Source organism: Oxyura jamaicensis, chromosome 1 (genome assembly GCF_011077185.1).
Source record: "Oxyura jamaicensis isolate SHBP4307 breed ruddy duck chromosome 1, BPBGC_Ojam_1.0, whole genome shotgun sequence".
Classification (NCBI taxonomy): Eukaryota; Metazoa; Chordata; class Aves; order Anseriformes; family Anatidae; genus Oxyura; species Oxyura jamaicensis.
In genome coordinates, this window is record NC_048893.1 from 128,333,075 (window position 1) to 128,348,018 (window position 14,944).

General features: G+C 40.3%; 1 long non-coding RNA gene across 1 annotated transcript; it reads right to left on the reverse strand.

Moving 5' to 3' along the window:
• Positions 1–619: 619 nt before the first annotated feature.
• Positions 620–942, reverse strand: LOC118177131. Its single transcript, XR_004755683.1, has 2 exons — positions 769–942; positions 620–676 (listed from the first exon to the last, which is right to left on the reverse strand). It is a non-coding gene; the product is annotated as an uncharacterized LOC118177131 (long non-coding RNA).
• Between the last annotated feature and the right edge of the window lie 14,002 nt (positions 943–14,944).

Below are 14,944 nucleotides of genomic sequence, written 5' to 3' on the forward strand. Positions count from 1 at the left end.
AACTACTTCAAATTCAGCGATGCAACCTGAGCTTCCATTAATTAACTTCCAAGGATTCAACCAGCTTAAAGCTTTTGGACAATGACAATTATCTGCAAACCTTCCTACGGGTTTGTTTTCTTCGTTTACACTTGTTTGCTATCTCCATCTGACGCAAAGCAGCCAGGGCTGGTTTGCTTCTCTCTTCTCTGGAAATGTGCGCTAGGCACTGGTGTTAGAATCAGAATCCTGATCTAAGAGCACGATGAAAACTCTTGCACTCCCAGTTGGAAACTGCAGAGGAAAACGGTCATGTATACGTCAGAGTTGCGCTCAAACAGCTGCTTACACCTTTTCTCACGCCTTAACAGATGCTTACACCTTTGGAGGGAAAACTTTAAACCCGAGAAGCAACAGGTAGTTTCTACGTTTCCCTTGGGGATAGTGTACTTGCTTCTATACAAACAGTTCAAAATTTTAAAGCCGTTTAGTCAGTCATACAACCAAGCAACCTTGCATGGCATTACACGTCCCGTCACCCCCCCCCCCAGACAGATCAAGCCCGGAATGCAAGACCGGGCAAGTAAATAATGCCAAGATGTAAAACTAACTTGTAAATACATACTTTGTGGCAGGTTTTTTGGCACTTTGTGGGGCTTAACTGTACTTCAGTGAGAAGAATGTCTTCTGGTGTGAACTGAAATTATACCACTATGGCAAAATGTCATTTTTTTCTGGGTGTGGTGGGGGAGCAGGGGTGGGGGGGTGGGGGAATGATTTTTTGTGGACACCTGAGGGAGTTGCAAAATAATAAAATTTAGGTGAAGGAAAAGTTCCTTCTCTTACTTTTTGTCATTGTTGGTTTTCTTTTCTGTACGGTCTTAAAAGGAAGGTCACGTTTTCTGGCCTTTGGCAGATTGGGAGCATGCTGGACCACTTCATGTTACATAGACCATATTTGTCTGAAATGATAATATCATACCTATGGTCTGCTGCAGGCTCCAAAGCAGCCTATGCCTCAGGTGCTGTTTTGTGCCTTTGCTTTTGTTACTACATCCTTGTAAGTCTTCAAAAGGGAAATGAAACTATCCTAGACAGAAAAAACACCAACCAGAAGAAACTTCAGTTGTTAGGGCCTGAATTTTCACAGAAACCAAAGGCAGGCATCTTACTGACTTGAAGCAAGGGGCTTTAATCTACCCTGCTTTGGTTACTAACAAAGGAGCGTGAAAGAGACACATGTCCTTGCCTCTGAAGAGGAGGTGAAGGAACAGCTAGTGCAAGGAACACAAAAATCAGTGGCGCCAGACTAATAGGTGGTTGTATCTGAGCTTGGAGACTGCAAGACAGAATCACCTAGGTTGGAAGAGACCTCCAAGATCACCTAGTCCAACCTCTGACCTAACACTACCAAGTCCTCCACTAAGCCATATCCCTAAGCTCTACATCTAAACGTCTTTTAAAGACCTCCAGGGATGGTGACTCGACCGCTTCCCTGGGCAGCCCATTCCAATGCCTACCACCCCTTTTGGTGAAGACGTTCTTCCTCATGTCCAACCTAAACCTCCCTGGGCGCAACTTTAGCCCGTTCCCCCTCATCCGGGCACCGGGCACCTGGGAGAATAGACCAACCCCCACCTCCCTGCAGCCTCCTTTAAGGTACCTGTAAAGTGTGCTAAGGTCACCCCTGAGCCTCCTCTTCTCCAGACTGAACAATCCCAGCTCCCTCAGCCGCTCCTCATAAGACTTGTTCTCCAGATCCCTCACCGGCTTCATTGCCCTTCTCTGGACTCGCTGGAGCCCCTCGATATCCTTCTTGTAGTGAGCGGCCCAAAACTGAGCACAGTACTCGAGGTGCGGCCTCACCAGAGCCAAGTACAGGGGGACAATCACTTCCCTAGCCCTGCTGGTCATGCTGTTTCTTATACAAGCCAGGATGCTGTCGGCCTTCTTGGCCACCTGAGCACGCTGCTGGCTCATCTTCAGCCGACTAGCCACCAATACTCCCAGGTCCTTCTCTGCCACGCAGATTTCTAACCCCTCAGATGGCTTTTCCAACCACCTTCAAACTTCCAGATCTAGGGGAACACTTTGGCTGCAGCCTAAAAGCCATGTGTACATAAGCTGCCCCAAGCCAGCCCATCTTCTTCCCATGACCTGCCAGAAAACAGCAATGTAGGCATGTAACCAAATTAAAGCCAAAACTTTCAGCCCAGTCCTTGACCTGAATAGTGAGGGAGGATCCGGATCCTGGCAATTAGACGTGATAGTTTATATGCAACCAAAGTAAATACACCCAGGGTGCCCTGAGCTGGAGGACCATGATGGTGGCAATGATAAACTCCCAACTGACCCTCAACGTGTGCGGGATTTGCGGCTCCACCTGAATCCATACAAGTCCATGGGTGTGGATGGGATTCACCCCAGGGTGCTTAAGGAGCTGGCTGACGGCATCACGGGACATCTCGCAATTAGTTTTCAACAATCTTGGGAATCTGGAGAGGCCCCAGCAGACTGGAAGCTGGCAAATGTTGTGCCAGTTTTCAAGAAGGGCAAGAAAGAAGACCCTAGCAATTACAGGCCTGTCAGTCTCACGTCAGTGCCTGGTAAAATTATGGAGAAGATGATCCTTGAAGTTATTGAAGTGCACGTGGGGGACAATGCAGCCAACATGGGTTCGTCAGGGGTAGGTCCTGCCTAACTAATCACCCATCTAGTCGATCAAGGGAAACCAGCTGATGTGATCTTTTTGGACTTCAGCAAAGCTTTAGACACGGTTTCCCATGGGATCCTACTGGACAAAATGTCCAGCATACAGCTAAACAAAAACATCAGACGATGGGTGAGCAATTGGCTGACGGGCAGGGCTCAAAGGGTTGTAGTAAATGGGACCTCATCAGGCTGGCGGATGGTCGCTAGTGGGGTCCCTCAAGGCTCCGTTTTAGGGCCAGTGCTCTTCGATGCTTTTATAAACAATTTGGATGTAGGACTAGAAGGTGTTCTGAGCAAATTTGCTGACGACACCAAACTTGGAGGAGTTGCAGACTCGGCTGAGGGTGGAAAGGCCTTGCAGAGAGATCTGAAGAGATTGGAGAGCTGGGCAATCACCAGCCGCACAAAGTTTAACAAAAGCAAGTGCCGGGTCCTGCACCTGGGACGGGGCAATCCTGGCTATACGTACAGACTGGGTGAGGAGATGCTGGAGAGCAGCCCCGCAGAGAGGGATCTGGGGGTTGTGGTTTACAGCAAGTTGAATATGAGCCAGCAGTGTGCCCTGGCAGCCAGGAGGGCCAACCGTATCCTGGGGTGCATCAAGCACAGCATTGTTAGTCGGTCGAGGGAAGTGATTGTCCTGCTCTACTTTGCACTGGTGCGGCTTCTCCTCGAGTCCTGTGTGCAGTTCTGGGCACCACAGTCCAAAAGGATATAAAACTTGTAGAGTGTCCGGAGGAGGGCAACAAAGATGGTGAAGGGCCTAGAGGGAAGACATATGAGGAGCGGCTGAGGTCACTTGGCCTGTTCAGCCTGGAGAAGAGGAGGCTGGAGGGGCAGGCGCTGACCTATTCTCCGTAATCACCGGTGATAGGGCCCACGGGAACGGTGTTAAGCTGAGGCAGGGGAGGTTCAGGCTAGACATCAGGAAGAGGTTCCCAGGAGGGTGGTTGCACACTGGGACAGGCACCCCAGTGAGGTAGTCACTGCACCAAGCCTGTCTGAATAGAAGAAATGTTTGGATTGTGCACTTAGCCACAAGGTTTAAAATTTTGGGTAGACCTGTGCGGTGCCAGTAGTTAGATTCGATGATCCTTATGGGTCCCTTCTAACTCAGGATATTCTATGATTTTATGATTCTATGAAATGCTAGCTTCAGATTTTAGAGAATCCTGCCTGTTTCTGACCACAGAGTACAGCACAAGTTTAGACAGCCAGCTCAGAGACAGATGTACTTCGCTAACATGTAGAGCATGATTCAGGAAATGGAACATAGCTGTGCAGCCTTACAACAGTCACTCACCTATCTCCTGCTATTCCAGTGAAATGCAGGTTTTCCAAAAGGCCACATCTTCTGTGTCCGTGTACATACATTGGATAAAATATGTCATATGACGCAGAACTAGGTGCCTATATTTAGACAACTAATTTGTATCCTTATCGTCAGAAACAAAAGCACATTGGCCTAGATGTGGAACACCAGACCTCATTTCAGGCCTTCAAAGATCCATGGCATTACCATCCAAGGAACATAACAAGTAAAAACAAAAAGCCGAGGAGAAAGTTTGTGTGGGAGGGAAGGAGGAGGGAGAAAATGAACATGAACAACTTCAAAAGTACCACATGCACTAAACATTTGCAAAGGGATTTCCTGTATATTTAAAAGCCACATTGATCTAACGTCTCCTACATCTGGAAGTTCAAATCTATATGCTGATTAACTTAGACTACAGTTTCCATTCTTGAAATGAAAAAGCAGGTGTTTATCAAAAAGACAGACTAGTCTGCAAACATAATTGCAAACTCTGACCACTCACAGCAAGAATAAATGGGTCTAAATGTTTTACAAAAACAAAATAAAAGAAAAAAAGTAAAGCAAGATTTTAAACTGAAACACATGGCAATATCACTTTTTTGCCTAAAGGAGTAATTATTACGGGAAGCAGATTGTTACAACTGCATTTTCATACATTGGAAAATTCATCTCTTATCAAGGGGGTGTAATCCACAGGGGGTGTAAGGGGTGTAAGACTTTTGAAATTGTCTTCGTATGGGAAAAAAAAAAAAAAAAAAAAAAAAAAAAAAAAAAAAAACTTTGTGTGCATATACTGTGAATGTTTGGAGAAGTTGATTTTGCACAAGGAGAGAGGCTACTTACAAGCCTGCATAATGAAAACACTAGCACATTAACTTTGTTAGGGCTATTTTCACATCACTTTCTTATTAGAGAGTGAGGTGCATGGCAGACGAAGTAAAGAGTTTAAAGGAGTTTTCTTATCGAGGCTTTTGGATTGTTTCTTCTCTGTTTAGCCACATGGGCATAGAGCAGTAAAAACACTGATCTTCTATAGTAATGAAACTTATCCCAGTGGTTTTGTGAAGTTTACCTTCAGGCACTTGAACAACCTTCAGAAGTCACACAACTCTCTCCAGTGGTTAAGTAGGAACTTATGCTTCAGTGTAAAGTACTCTGAATCACATGCAAGCTAGACATCTAAAACCACCTTGTCGCAAGTGGCTATAACTATTATATTCCTGTCACAGATATCTTCTTTCCATTTTGACCTATCCTGGATTTGTGTGTCACCAATGATCTTTTCTTTCATTCATTTATTCAGTTTCTTTTTGTTCCCCTTTAATTCTGGTTTCTGCAATATTCTGTGGCAATAAATTTCACCTTTTTTATTAAGTATTATGTGAAGTACGTAACACTTTGCTCTTAAGATTTTCATCTTGGCAAATTTAAGATGCGTTAAAACTAGACTACAGCCCCCCCCCATGTAACATTGCGTTTATACATCACAATGCTTTTGTATCCTTAGATATAAGTATCTCATATGAGAGGGTAACCACATGAATTGTCTTCAAGATTTAAAAATTCAATGACAATTTTTCTATTGTTCCTTTGAAACTCTTAAAATGAGCAGTTAAATGCATGCTGATTTTTCTAGAATCTCTAAAAACTGTACAATATTGGTGCTTTGTAATATTGTAAATAAGTAACTTATTTGTAATATTGTAAAATAAGTAACTTACTTTTGACTGTCTACAGCCAAACTGCATGAAATGTAAGCCCGCTGAGTTGCAGACAGTCTTCTTATTACAAGGGTATACAGTGCCTACCACAAGGGAGGCATAACTTCTGACTCTTCCTCTGTGGCTCTTTTATTCTCCCTGAGCAAATATGTTCTTGTCAGCACTGCATCTATGGTTTGGCTGGGTGTAATAGGATGGCTTCTGTATTCTTTCATTGGTTGGCCATTTGTGTTGGAATTAGCATTTGTCTAGTCATCTGAGGCACAATGTCAACATCTGGAAAACCTTAGTGCATCAGGGACAGGGAGTTTGTACTTCTTCCTGTGATTGTAATATTGCCTATATCCCTAATGTGAACTATTTTTGTTGCATTTTGATGTGAATTTATTCTATGTGTTGGTAGATTAAGAAAGATTCTATTTTATCATTTTAAATATCCATATGTACAACATCATTTTAAAGAAGATTCTTTCCAGGAGTTTATTTCACCTACGGTTTCAATTATGGCTATGAAATAACTCTCAAAATAGATAGCTATAAACATTGTGGGTGTTTGGCAGGCAGTTTTTTGTGGCTGACTACAAGAATCAGGAAAGCTGCAATCCCTTACTCAAAAAATATTTTCAGACCTAAGATGCCTACTGACAGAGGGTGTTTTCTGGATTGATTCTCTCCTATGCTTCTCACAATAATTCTTTATGAAAGTGATACGTGGAATATACATAAATGAGTATTTTACACCACATGAATCTTTCTCTCTTCCATTCTTATTTTTCTGGTTTCCACACCATCCTTTTTAAATTTTTTTTGCAGGTTAATTTAATAATTTATGTACAAATGCTAGTTTTAAGATTTTTAGATTTTAAACAGATAGTGAGCCATGCTTCTTAGCTCTTTTTAGGTGAATTTTGTATTTAGATATGTTTAACATAACTGGTACTTCATGCTTAGAGCATTAGAGAATCTATTGGAGAACTGTATGCTTGTACAGAACATCACATTTAATGAGACACTTAACATCGCTTTGTTAGAGTTCCCTCCTCTATAAAATGGGACAAAAATCCCTGCCACTCCTGTAGGATAAGATCACTTCTGTAATATTTTGTATAGCTCTCCAAATATATTTTTTAAATGTGATTGCCAGACATTAGTAGTAAATACACATTGTTTCAAAGCATATCACTTTTCAGATTGTATTTTTTCAACATGTGAGTTCACTGACATCAGAAAGGAATTCTTCTATCTCTGAACTTAACTGCATGTAGTGTAGAATTATTATTAAATAACACTAAATCATAAACAAAGAGGAACTTCATTTTATAAAGTGAACAATGGAATTTAATTTTTGACCTGACACAGAAAAGAGAAGGAGAGAGAGACTGTAAAAACTTCAGTTTTACTCATATTCAAATTGGTATTAACATGAGTTAATCTTTATGTTTTCTTCAGTTTGCAAAGAAGTGTGCCTAAATCTTTCATGAAAGGCTGTGTATACTTAGAGTGAGCACTGTCATCATATGCTAAAATCCTTTTTCCTTAAAAAAAAAAAAAAATCTTTTTTTTTTTTTAATCAGACAGCTTAATTATAAAAGAATACATGAGTCCATAAGACCTTTTGTTCATTTTTTTTTCCCAGTTCTTTCTAGCTCCAGGCCTCAAACTACCAAGTTTAAGTTATTTGCAAATGCCTGTGATTCATAACACTTGTTTTCAATCAATGGAAATTCTGTTCTGATTAAGTTTTGAACACAATGCTAGTGTAGGCATTAATCTCTCCCACAGTCTCTCAGGAAGTTGTCCCACCACACAGTCTGGCTGGGATGATCTCTATTATGATCACATACAGCAATGCATGGCCATCACAGAGAAGGAACTCGCTCATGGCCTGCTGTGTGGAAATCTCCAATGTCTCTCTCCACCCAAAGAAACCAAGCCAAAACAAACTTTTGGACCTGCCACATACAAACAAACAAACAAGTCCTCCCAGAAAGTTCTACCCAGATTTGGATCTTTCCAGCTTTCAGGACAAGTCAGCCTTGAATTCTATACAATATATATTCTGCTTAATGATAATGTGATAATGAGTGGTAAAGTAAGAGAAAGCCTTAAAGAAGTTAAATTATAAAGAAGCAAAAAGAAAGGAATTGTTTAATGTAGTGAAAAAGAAGCTTTTGAAGTCTGATTTTATTCCAGGGCTGCAACAAAAGAGGACATCTTGGGACAAGGGAATAGTTGCCAATCTCAAACAAAGAAATTTAAGACTGCAGGTCAGAGTGGGTATCTGATTACCCTTCTACAACTAGGTCACAAATTAATAGGACAGAGAGAAGGTAACACAGAGTGTGTCTCTCGGCTGCTGAAGGCAGGTAACAAAAGAGCAAATGTGGAAACAGAATTGTTAGGAAATACCTTCTGTGATGTGTAAGAACCTATCTGTCTGAGTAAACACAATGGGCTTGCCTTGAGCAGCATGCCGACAGCACATTGGGGTGGGCTGTCTGCATGCCATTTTTTAGATTGTCCCATGAAGAGGCAATAGAGCACATCATAAGAAAAGATGCTTTGGAAAGCTCTTCCTGAACCCTTACAAATTGTTGGAAGCTGCTTGAAATGTGAAGTCTGCAGTTATATAATGTCCCTTTGACAGAAGGTGGAGAAAATAATTAAATCTGGATAGCTATATAAATGCATATGTTTGTAAGGAAACATGCCAAGTAGTTAATCCCATAGTAATCAGATAAAGGTACATACAGTAAAAAGGGGAGAAATAGTGGTAGTGAAGAGGAACGAACCTCGAGTGAACACATGGGTGAGAAAGAAAAACAGCAGGCAATGGAGAATAATGCATGCAATGACCAACACTATCTAAAGTCAGTCAGTTTATTGGTTAAGCATACAAATGAATTAATTGGTTTTTGCTTCTTAGTTTATTTTCCAGGACACTGATCATCTATATATTGCCTGAAGCTGGACAGAGCTACAGATTATAATGGGCTGAATAGGGAGCCAGACTTACAGTATTTGAATAAAAGCTCTGGTTTTCACTGTAAAGAGATTAGTAACACTGTCCTGTTTGTTTGTTTGTTTGTTTGTTTTTCTAAATAAAGAAAAGGAAAATATTTGCTCCTTGTATTTAAGCACTTAAGGCAGAATTTATTAATTCATCAGGCATTTAACTATTAATTCTATTTTAAGAAATTATTACTAAGAGCACTGACTGCCTTAGCTGAATGAGTAGCTACCTTTGGTGTCTTAACTTTGCCTGGAAAGTCTGCAGAGTGTATGTGTGTGTGAGAGGGATAGAAAGAGGTAAGGGGAAGAACTCCGGAAAAATATTGAAATTAATTTTCCAACATGTCTACTTAGCATCATGAAACAATATAAGAGCAATTTCTCCCATAGTTCGGGCATAAAAATACACAAAAAATACACATACAAAATACAAGTGTTTTCTGATGTAAAAGTGCTTAGTTCAAATTCTGATCTAAAAAAGTTTAAATTCTGTTCACAGCTGAGACTGCAAACTAATAATGCCTTCAGAATTATCAGCAATGAAAAGCAGATCTAGAATTCAGTAAGATACATGGTGCAATTAAACTTGACTCTCTTAGAAATGAAAACAAAAAACAGAGGAAGGAAGGAAAGCAAGCAAAAGAACCAGCACTCTCCCAAGCCCATGCAAACTAATTTTATTATTTAGCACTGATCTTTTTCCTAACAAGGACACCAAAAGGCAGTAAAAACATATGACATTACAAATCAACACAGACTGATTTCATGCATTCCCTTAACTCCTAATCTTAATCTAAAATATCAGAATGAATTACCCCAGGCTTCAGGAATGTTAAATGCCCAGGATATTAGTGATTCCAAGAAGAGAGCAAATGATGATCATAAAAATCAATGCCAATGGTCCTGTTTTCTGCTTTTTTTCAATAATTTCTAGCAGCAGACTGATGATTACCACCCTCTCCTTCCCTCATTTCTCCATCCACCCACATATTAGTTCAGAAACAAGTAGCCAAACTGATGTTAAAAGTTTAAACTCCTTTGCTCTTTCTTTCACTTTTTCCTGTATCCTGTGTGACCCTAGTCTCAGATTCAACCCTGACAGAAATGAAATTCATTTCATTTCAGATTAATGCCTATTAAATTTAATTCTTATTATCAGAGAAAAGCCGCTGCAGCCTCCTGCAGTGTCAGTGTAGCCGATGCTGACAGCATTTCAGCTGTCTTGCCCTGGACCTGAAAGGCACTAATGGGGTGACCGAGGGATCTCAGCTACTCCCTGTTTGTCAGAGCAAATGTCTAGGAGCTGCAGAGCTGAAATTTTGGTGCTGTCAAAAAGGAATTTGTCACAAGCACCCCACGGCTCCCACAGTTCTTTGAGTGCATCCTGTCAAATCTACGTACATCTTCTCACAGTGTCAGCTGTGCCATGAGTCCTGTTGGTTAAAGGACATGTTGTTGCAGGGTTTTGCTGAAAAACAAAAACAAACAAAAAAATCTCTAGGCATGCATTGTCTCCCTGATTTTTCTCTCTCACCACTAGTTTAAAATAGACAAGTATATTTTATATACTCAGTCCTCTTACCATCCGGCTTTCTTTTCTGAGTCTTTATGGCAGTGTCTCTTATTTTCATCTGAGGGATGATTTAATGAAACAAGCAGGAAAAGGGACACAGGAGGGATGTGCTGCTGCCATGTGACTCGGTAGCTGCTAACTATCCTTTATCCCATCCACAGTGCAAGAATGCTCTCCACCTCCACACTCATTTTAATGACTGCAATCACCCGTGCTGTTTGCAGACTTTCCTTCCTAAGCAACTTGGATTAGCCTCTGACAGCAGAGAGCTAGCACCTTCAGGCCATTTCAGTACCTCTGTCTTGGGATGGCTGATTAATAGGTCCTGTGCAAAGCCAAGAGCCTTTAAAGAGAAGAGGGCCGCACTCCTCTTTCCCATCCTCAGTGCTCAGGGTATTTTTAACTCTTGTTCCCTTGGTTACTTTTGAGTGGGAGATGTGCATGGTATGGGGAAATTGGCTCTCATTGTCTGAAGGATGCATAGTTTAGTATCTCAGTTTTGGAAGAAAGAGAAGGAAGGAGATTTTATACAACTATCAAGGTGGCTTTTGTCACCTTTTGCCTTCTTCCCCTTCCCTGTTTCATCCCCTCACATTGCAGTCCTGATGTCTCCAGGTACAGAGAACAAACTATTATTAGACATTGGAGAGCACTGCCTGGGTTCTCTATCTTTATCTTTAGTTGTCCTGTTATCTTTCTGATTGCAGAAACACAACTCTGCTTCTTTCCTGGCTGCTTGTAAAGAATTTCCCAGGCTGTTTTGCTCAGGAATAACTTTTACCATCCCGTCCTTTCTCTAATCAAGGTTGAGCGTGGCTGATCCAGCTCTTTCCGTGGATCATTAACAAATGGAGCTGCAGAATTTCTGATGTGACACCCTGTTGAGCCTTCATAAATATTCAGTCTGAAATACCGAAGGATATTATTTCTTTGGTGGTGCTGCTACTGCATGTATTATAGTTGTATGGGAAATAGCATGGTCACTGGATCCATCAGAGCTCTTTGGTATTTTTCTTTACAGTTTGTAAAAGTAATATAAAACCTGATACAATATCTAAGGAAATTACTTTTTAAGACAATTGCAAAAAAAAAATCAGGTGTCTTTGCTATGCTCTAGCCTATTTGAAAATTGAACACAATCCCACAGTTCCTGTCTTTTTGCAGTTTTTTTTTTTTCCTCCCTTTTTTTAGGATGCCTACGTAAAAAACATAAAGGTAATCCAATCTGCAGAGGATTTAAGAATTAATGTCAGCCCCTGAAAATAATATAGTGAGTTTCAAAAAACTATGGTCAACACTTTTTTCACTGAATTAAAATAGAGAAGAAAAAGAACTCTGTAATTATAGGTCATGTGCAATTACCCAGAAGGTCGGACAAAAAGCTGTTGAGAGAAGTGCGTGGGCAGTGTGGGTTGTTGAGGAAGGAATCTCACTTAATGGAGCCCCACAGCAGAAGTGTGTGAAGCTGTTTGTGATATCCTTGGAGTGTCTGATAAGAAACTTAAGATGCTTTTGCTCTGAGCTACCCCTCCAACTCTCTGGCAGTTTACTATGGAAATGTACCCCCTCTCATACCCCTCCCCAACATTAAAGCTTTGAGAGTTTTACTGTAAATTGAATCCTTTCTGGTGTCCCCTATATTTTATTTGTTTGTTTTCTTGCAGTTTTGAAAGCTGCAAAAGACGGAGGTGTCTGTCCAATGTTCGTGTGTTCTTCCCTATTGCTCTCTGAAGTAGCTCCCTGACCAGCTAGAGGATTAAAGCTGAAGAAAACCAGAGACCACCAACTTTGTCCCTGATGCTAACCAGAGGAATGCTCCAATCAGCAGCACTTATCAGCAGCCAGGAAATATGAACTTCCAATGTACAATATCTGCTGGTGTCTTATATATGGAGGGCTCACGACTAGACCCCTACAGTATGTGAACCATTTTCTACATTTTTCAGTAGAGTGAACCTGAACTTATTCTAGGAGTGAAGGGACTCAAGTCTTCAGCTTCCTTGTTTGAAAATGATCTGTTTTGTCTGGTGTGATACCTCATGAGTTGGGATAGTTATGAAGACATGAGAGAGGATGGTAAACTAGGGCTGTATGTGCATGTATGTGCAATGATCTGTAGGTCATTCCACAATATTTCAAAAGGGTTACCAAACAGAGGTATATGAAGACAGTGCTTCCCTTTCCATGGAAAATTAACCTTTCAAATAAATAGTTTTTATAAAAAAATAATAATTCAGAACAACACCTACAAGAGTCTGAACATTTTTCACTCTAATTGTTCTCCCTTATCAGACTTCATTTCCATGATCCTTCACATTCATACTTAGTAGAAAAGGACTCCCTTGCTGTGATGTGTTTTAAAGAAAGGTAACCCAGACTAATAGTGAAGTAGAGGAATATGAAGTGCTCAAATGCATTTCACAGGAGATGTCACCGATACCTCAGATTCTTTATAAACATTCTTCAGTACCACATACACTATTTTAAATATGAACTTTCAAAAGAAACAGACAGTCAACATTCTGCTGTTAAGAACATAAAGATTAAAAATGTTGTTCATCATTACTTCTTGTAGAATAATAGTTTTTTGAGGAAACTTACACCTCCTATTGTAGTGTTTTCTTTTCATCTCACTCTCATGCATATTCTTCCTTCAAACTGTCAGAATTACAAAGCCACAGCATAGCTGCATAATTCCTATGTGATCTTTTGAGGGTAATAGGACTGGATTGCTCTGGGCAGTTGTTCACCCTGAGCAAGTGAGCACCAGGCAGAATGAAGCAGAAGTATCTATATATGGTGGTTTACACAGGAAAATAAAGAGAGTGAAAAGCTGACAAGACACCTGAGTGCATTTGATTTGTCAAGAGACTATGGTGCCATCAGGTAGCTTCCCCATCAGTCAGTCCTGCCTGATTTACAGGGTTGCCATCTCTTTAATTTTAATAGGGTTGCTTGCCTGGCTTTGGGGATCAGCACTGGTTAATTTTTTTTCAGACTGTTGCTGATAAACTGGAGCCCAGCTGTAATCTTAATGAGAGGTCAAGAAAGGTCTTGAATAGGGTCGTATGAGTTTGGACAACTGGACCAACAGTTGCGAGGAAGAGGGGAAGTGCAACCAATAAATTGTTATAAGTGACCCAATAAATAAGAAGAAAAGAGGCAGTAGGCAGAAATACCTAGTCCTATATAAAGGTCATAGTCACAAGTGTTAGTGATGAGACCTGAAGTACCAGTATTGGCCTTTATATTGCAAGGCATTGTTCCAACAAGACACCTCTTTCTGTCTTTCTCCCCTTTTGAAATACAAGCTGTACCTAGGTATATATAGGAAATACAAGCTGTAAGCCTAGGTATATACCCTAGGCTTACTTTACAGTCAAAGGAGGAAAAGATGTTCTTCTAAGTGCAATTCATCATTTAGTAAAATCTCAAATAGGCCAGATAAATTGCACCCTAGAGATTTTCTCCATTGACTGCAAAGGAAGCCTAAGACACTTCAATAGTTTCAGACACGGATATCTGCACTGTTACTATCCAGAGTCAGAAGAGATGAATCTCACTCAAAGGTACTATATTTGTGAAGACATTTTGCTTCTACTGCTGGAAAAGAACAGACTCAAGGCATGTGTTATTGCATTAAAGGCATTAATTTCTAGCTAGACTTGATGGTCTGTGTAAACATCACATGAGGAAATATCTAAATTCAGATCCTAATGTAATGTGGGTCCTCAGACACAGAGTTATGAAATAGACTGAGCTGCTGGAGAAAAAACAGTGCTTCTGAATACCAACTTTTTGTACAACCTCCATAGAAAAGAGTTGGTTGAATCCAAGGAGATCTTCAGTGACAAGCATACAGCATATGTTTCAGTCAGCTTCCCTGACTCTCCAAAAGCAAAAAAAAAGGTGTAGATAAAATAGAGGACAAAAATATCTTTCATTGATATTACTACCAAAAATTTTCCTTTTTGTTTGTCTTTCTCCTCAGAGCATTGTGTCTTCAGGATGAATCTTAGCAAGTTGACATCTACATTGAGTGACATATCTTCTAGCAAAGATGTAAATAAGATTTTCTTTTAATGAGAAATTGTTAGTTATTAGCAAAATCACAAAACAGAACTGAAAAGTAAATTCTGTATCACTTTATTATTATTATTTTTATCCTAATTATGTTAAGCCTAGGAAATTCAGAAGTGACAGATGACCTTCTAAGAGGCACAAGGTATAGTTTTGTTTGGATGTTTTTCATGATTATGATTTTTTTCTTCTTTGGTTGGACAGTCTGGTTAAATATTTTCAAGGGACAAACTGCTTCTGATACAAATTGTTGAAATTGGCAGAGCTGAGTTAGTTGACTGAGCTTTAATAAAAGGGACATTTTGAGGTCTCTTACTGAATGTGATTACTTCATCTCTGAAAGAGGGGCTTGTTTTTTTCAGGTGAGTGAACAGGTCACCAAATTCCTAATGTCCCTGCTGAGGTCTTTGCTTAGTGGCTGTGTCAGCTCCCACCTGCTCAGGCTGGTACAGGTAGCGTTATGTGTGAACAAACAGATTTGTGAACATAAATACAAACGTGGCTAGTGACAGCTTAAAATAATTTAGACGTGCATGCTCCTTATAACTGAAG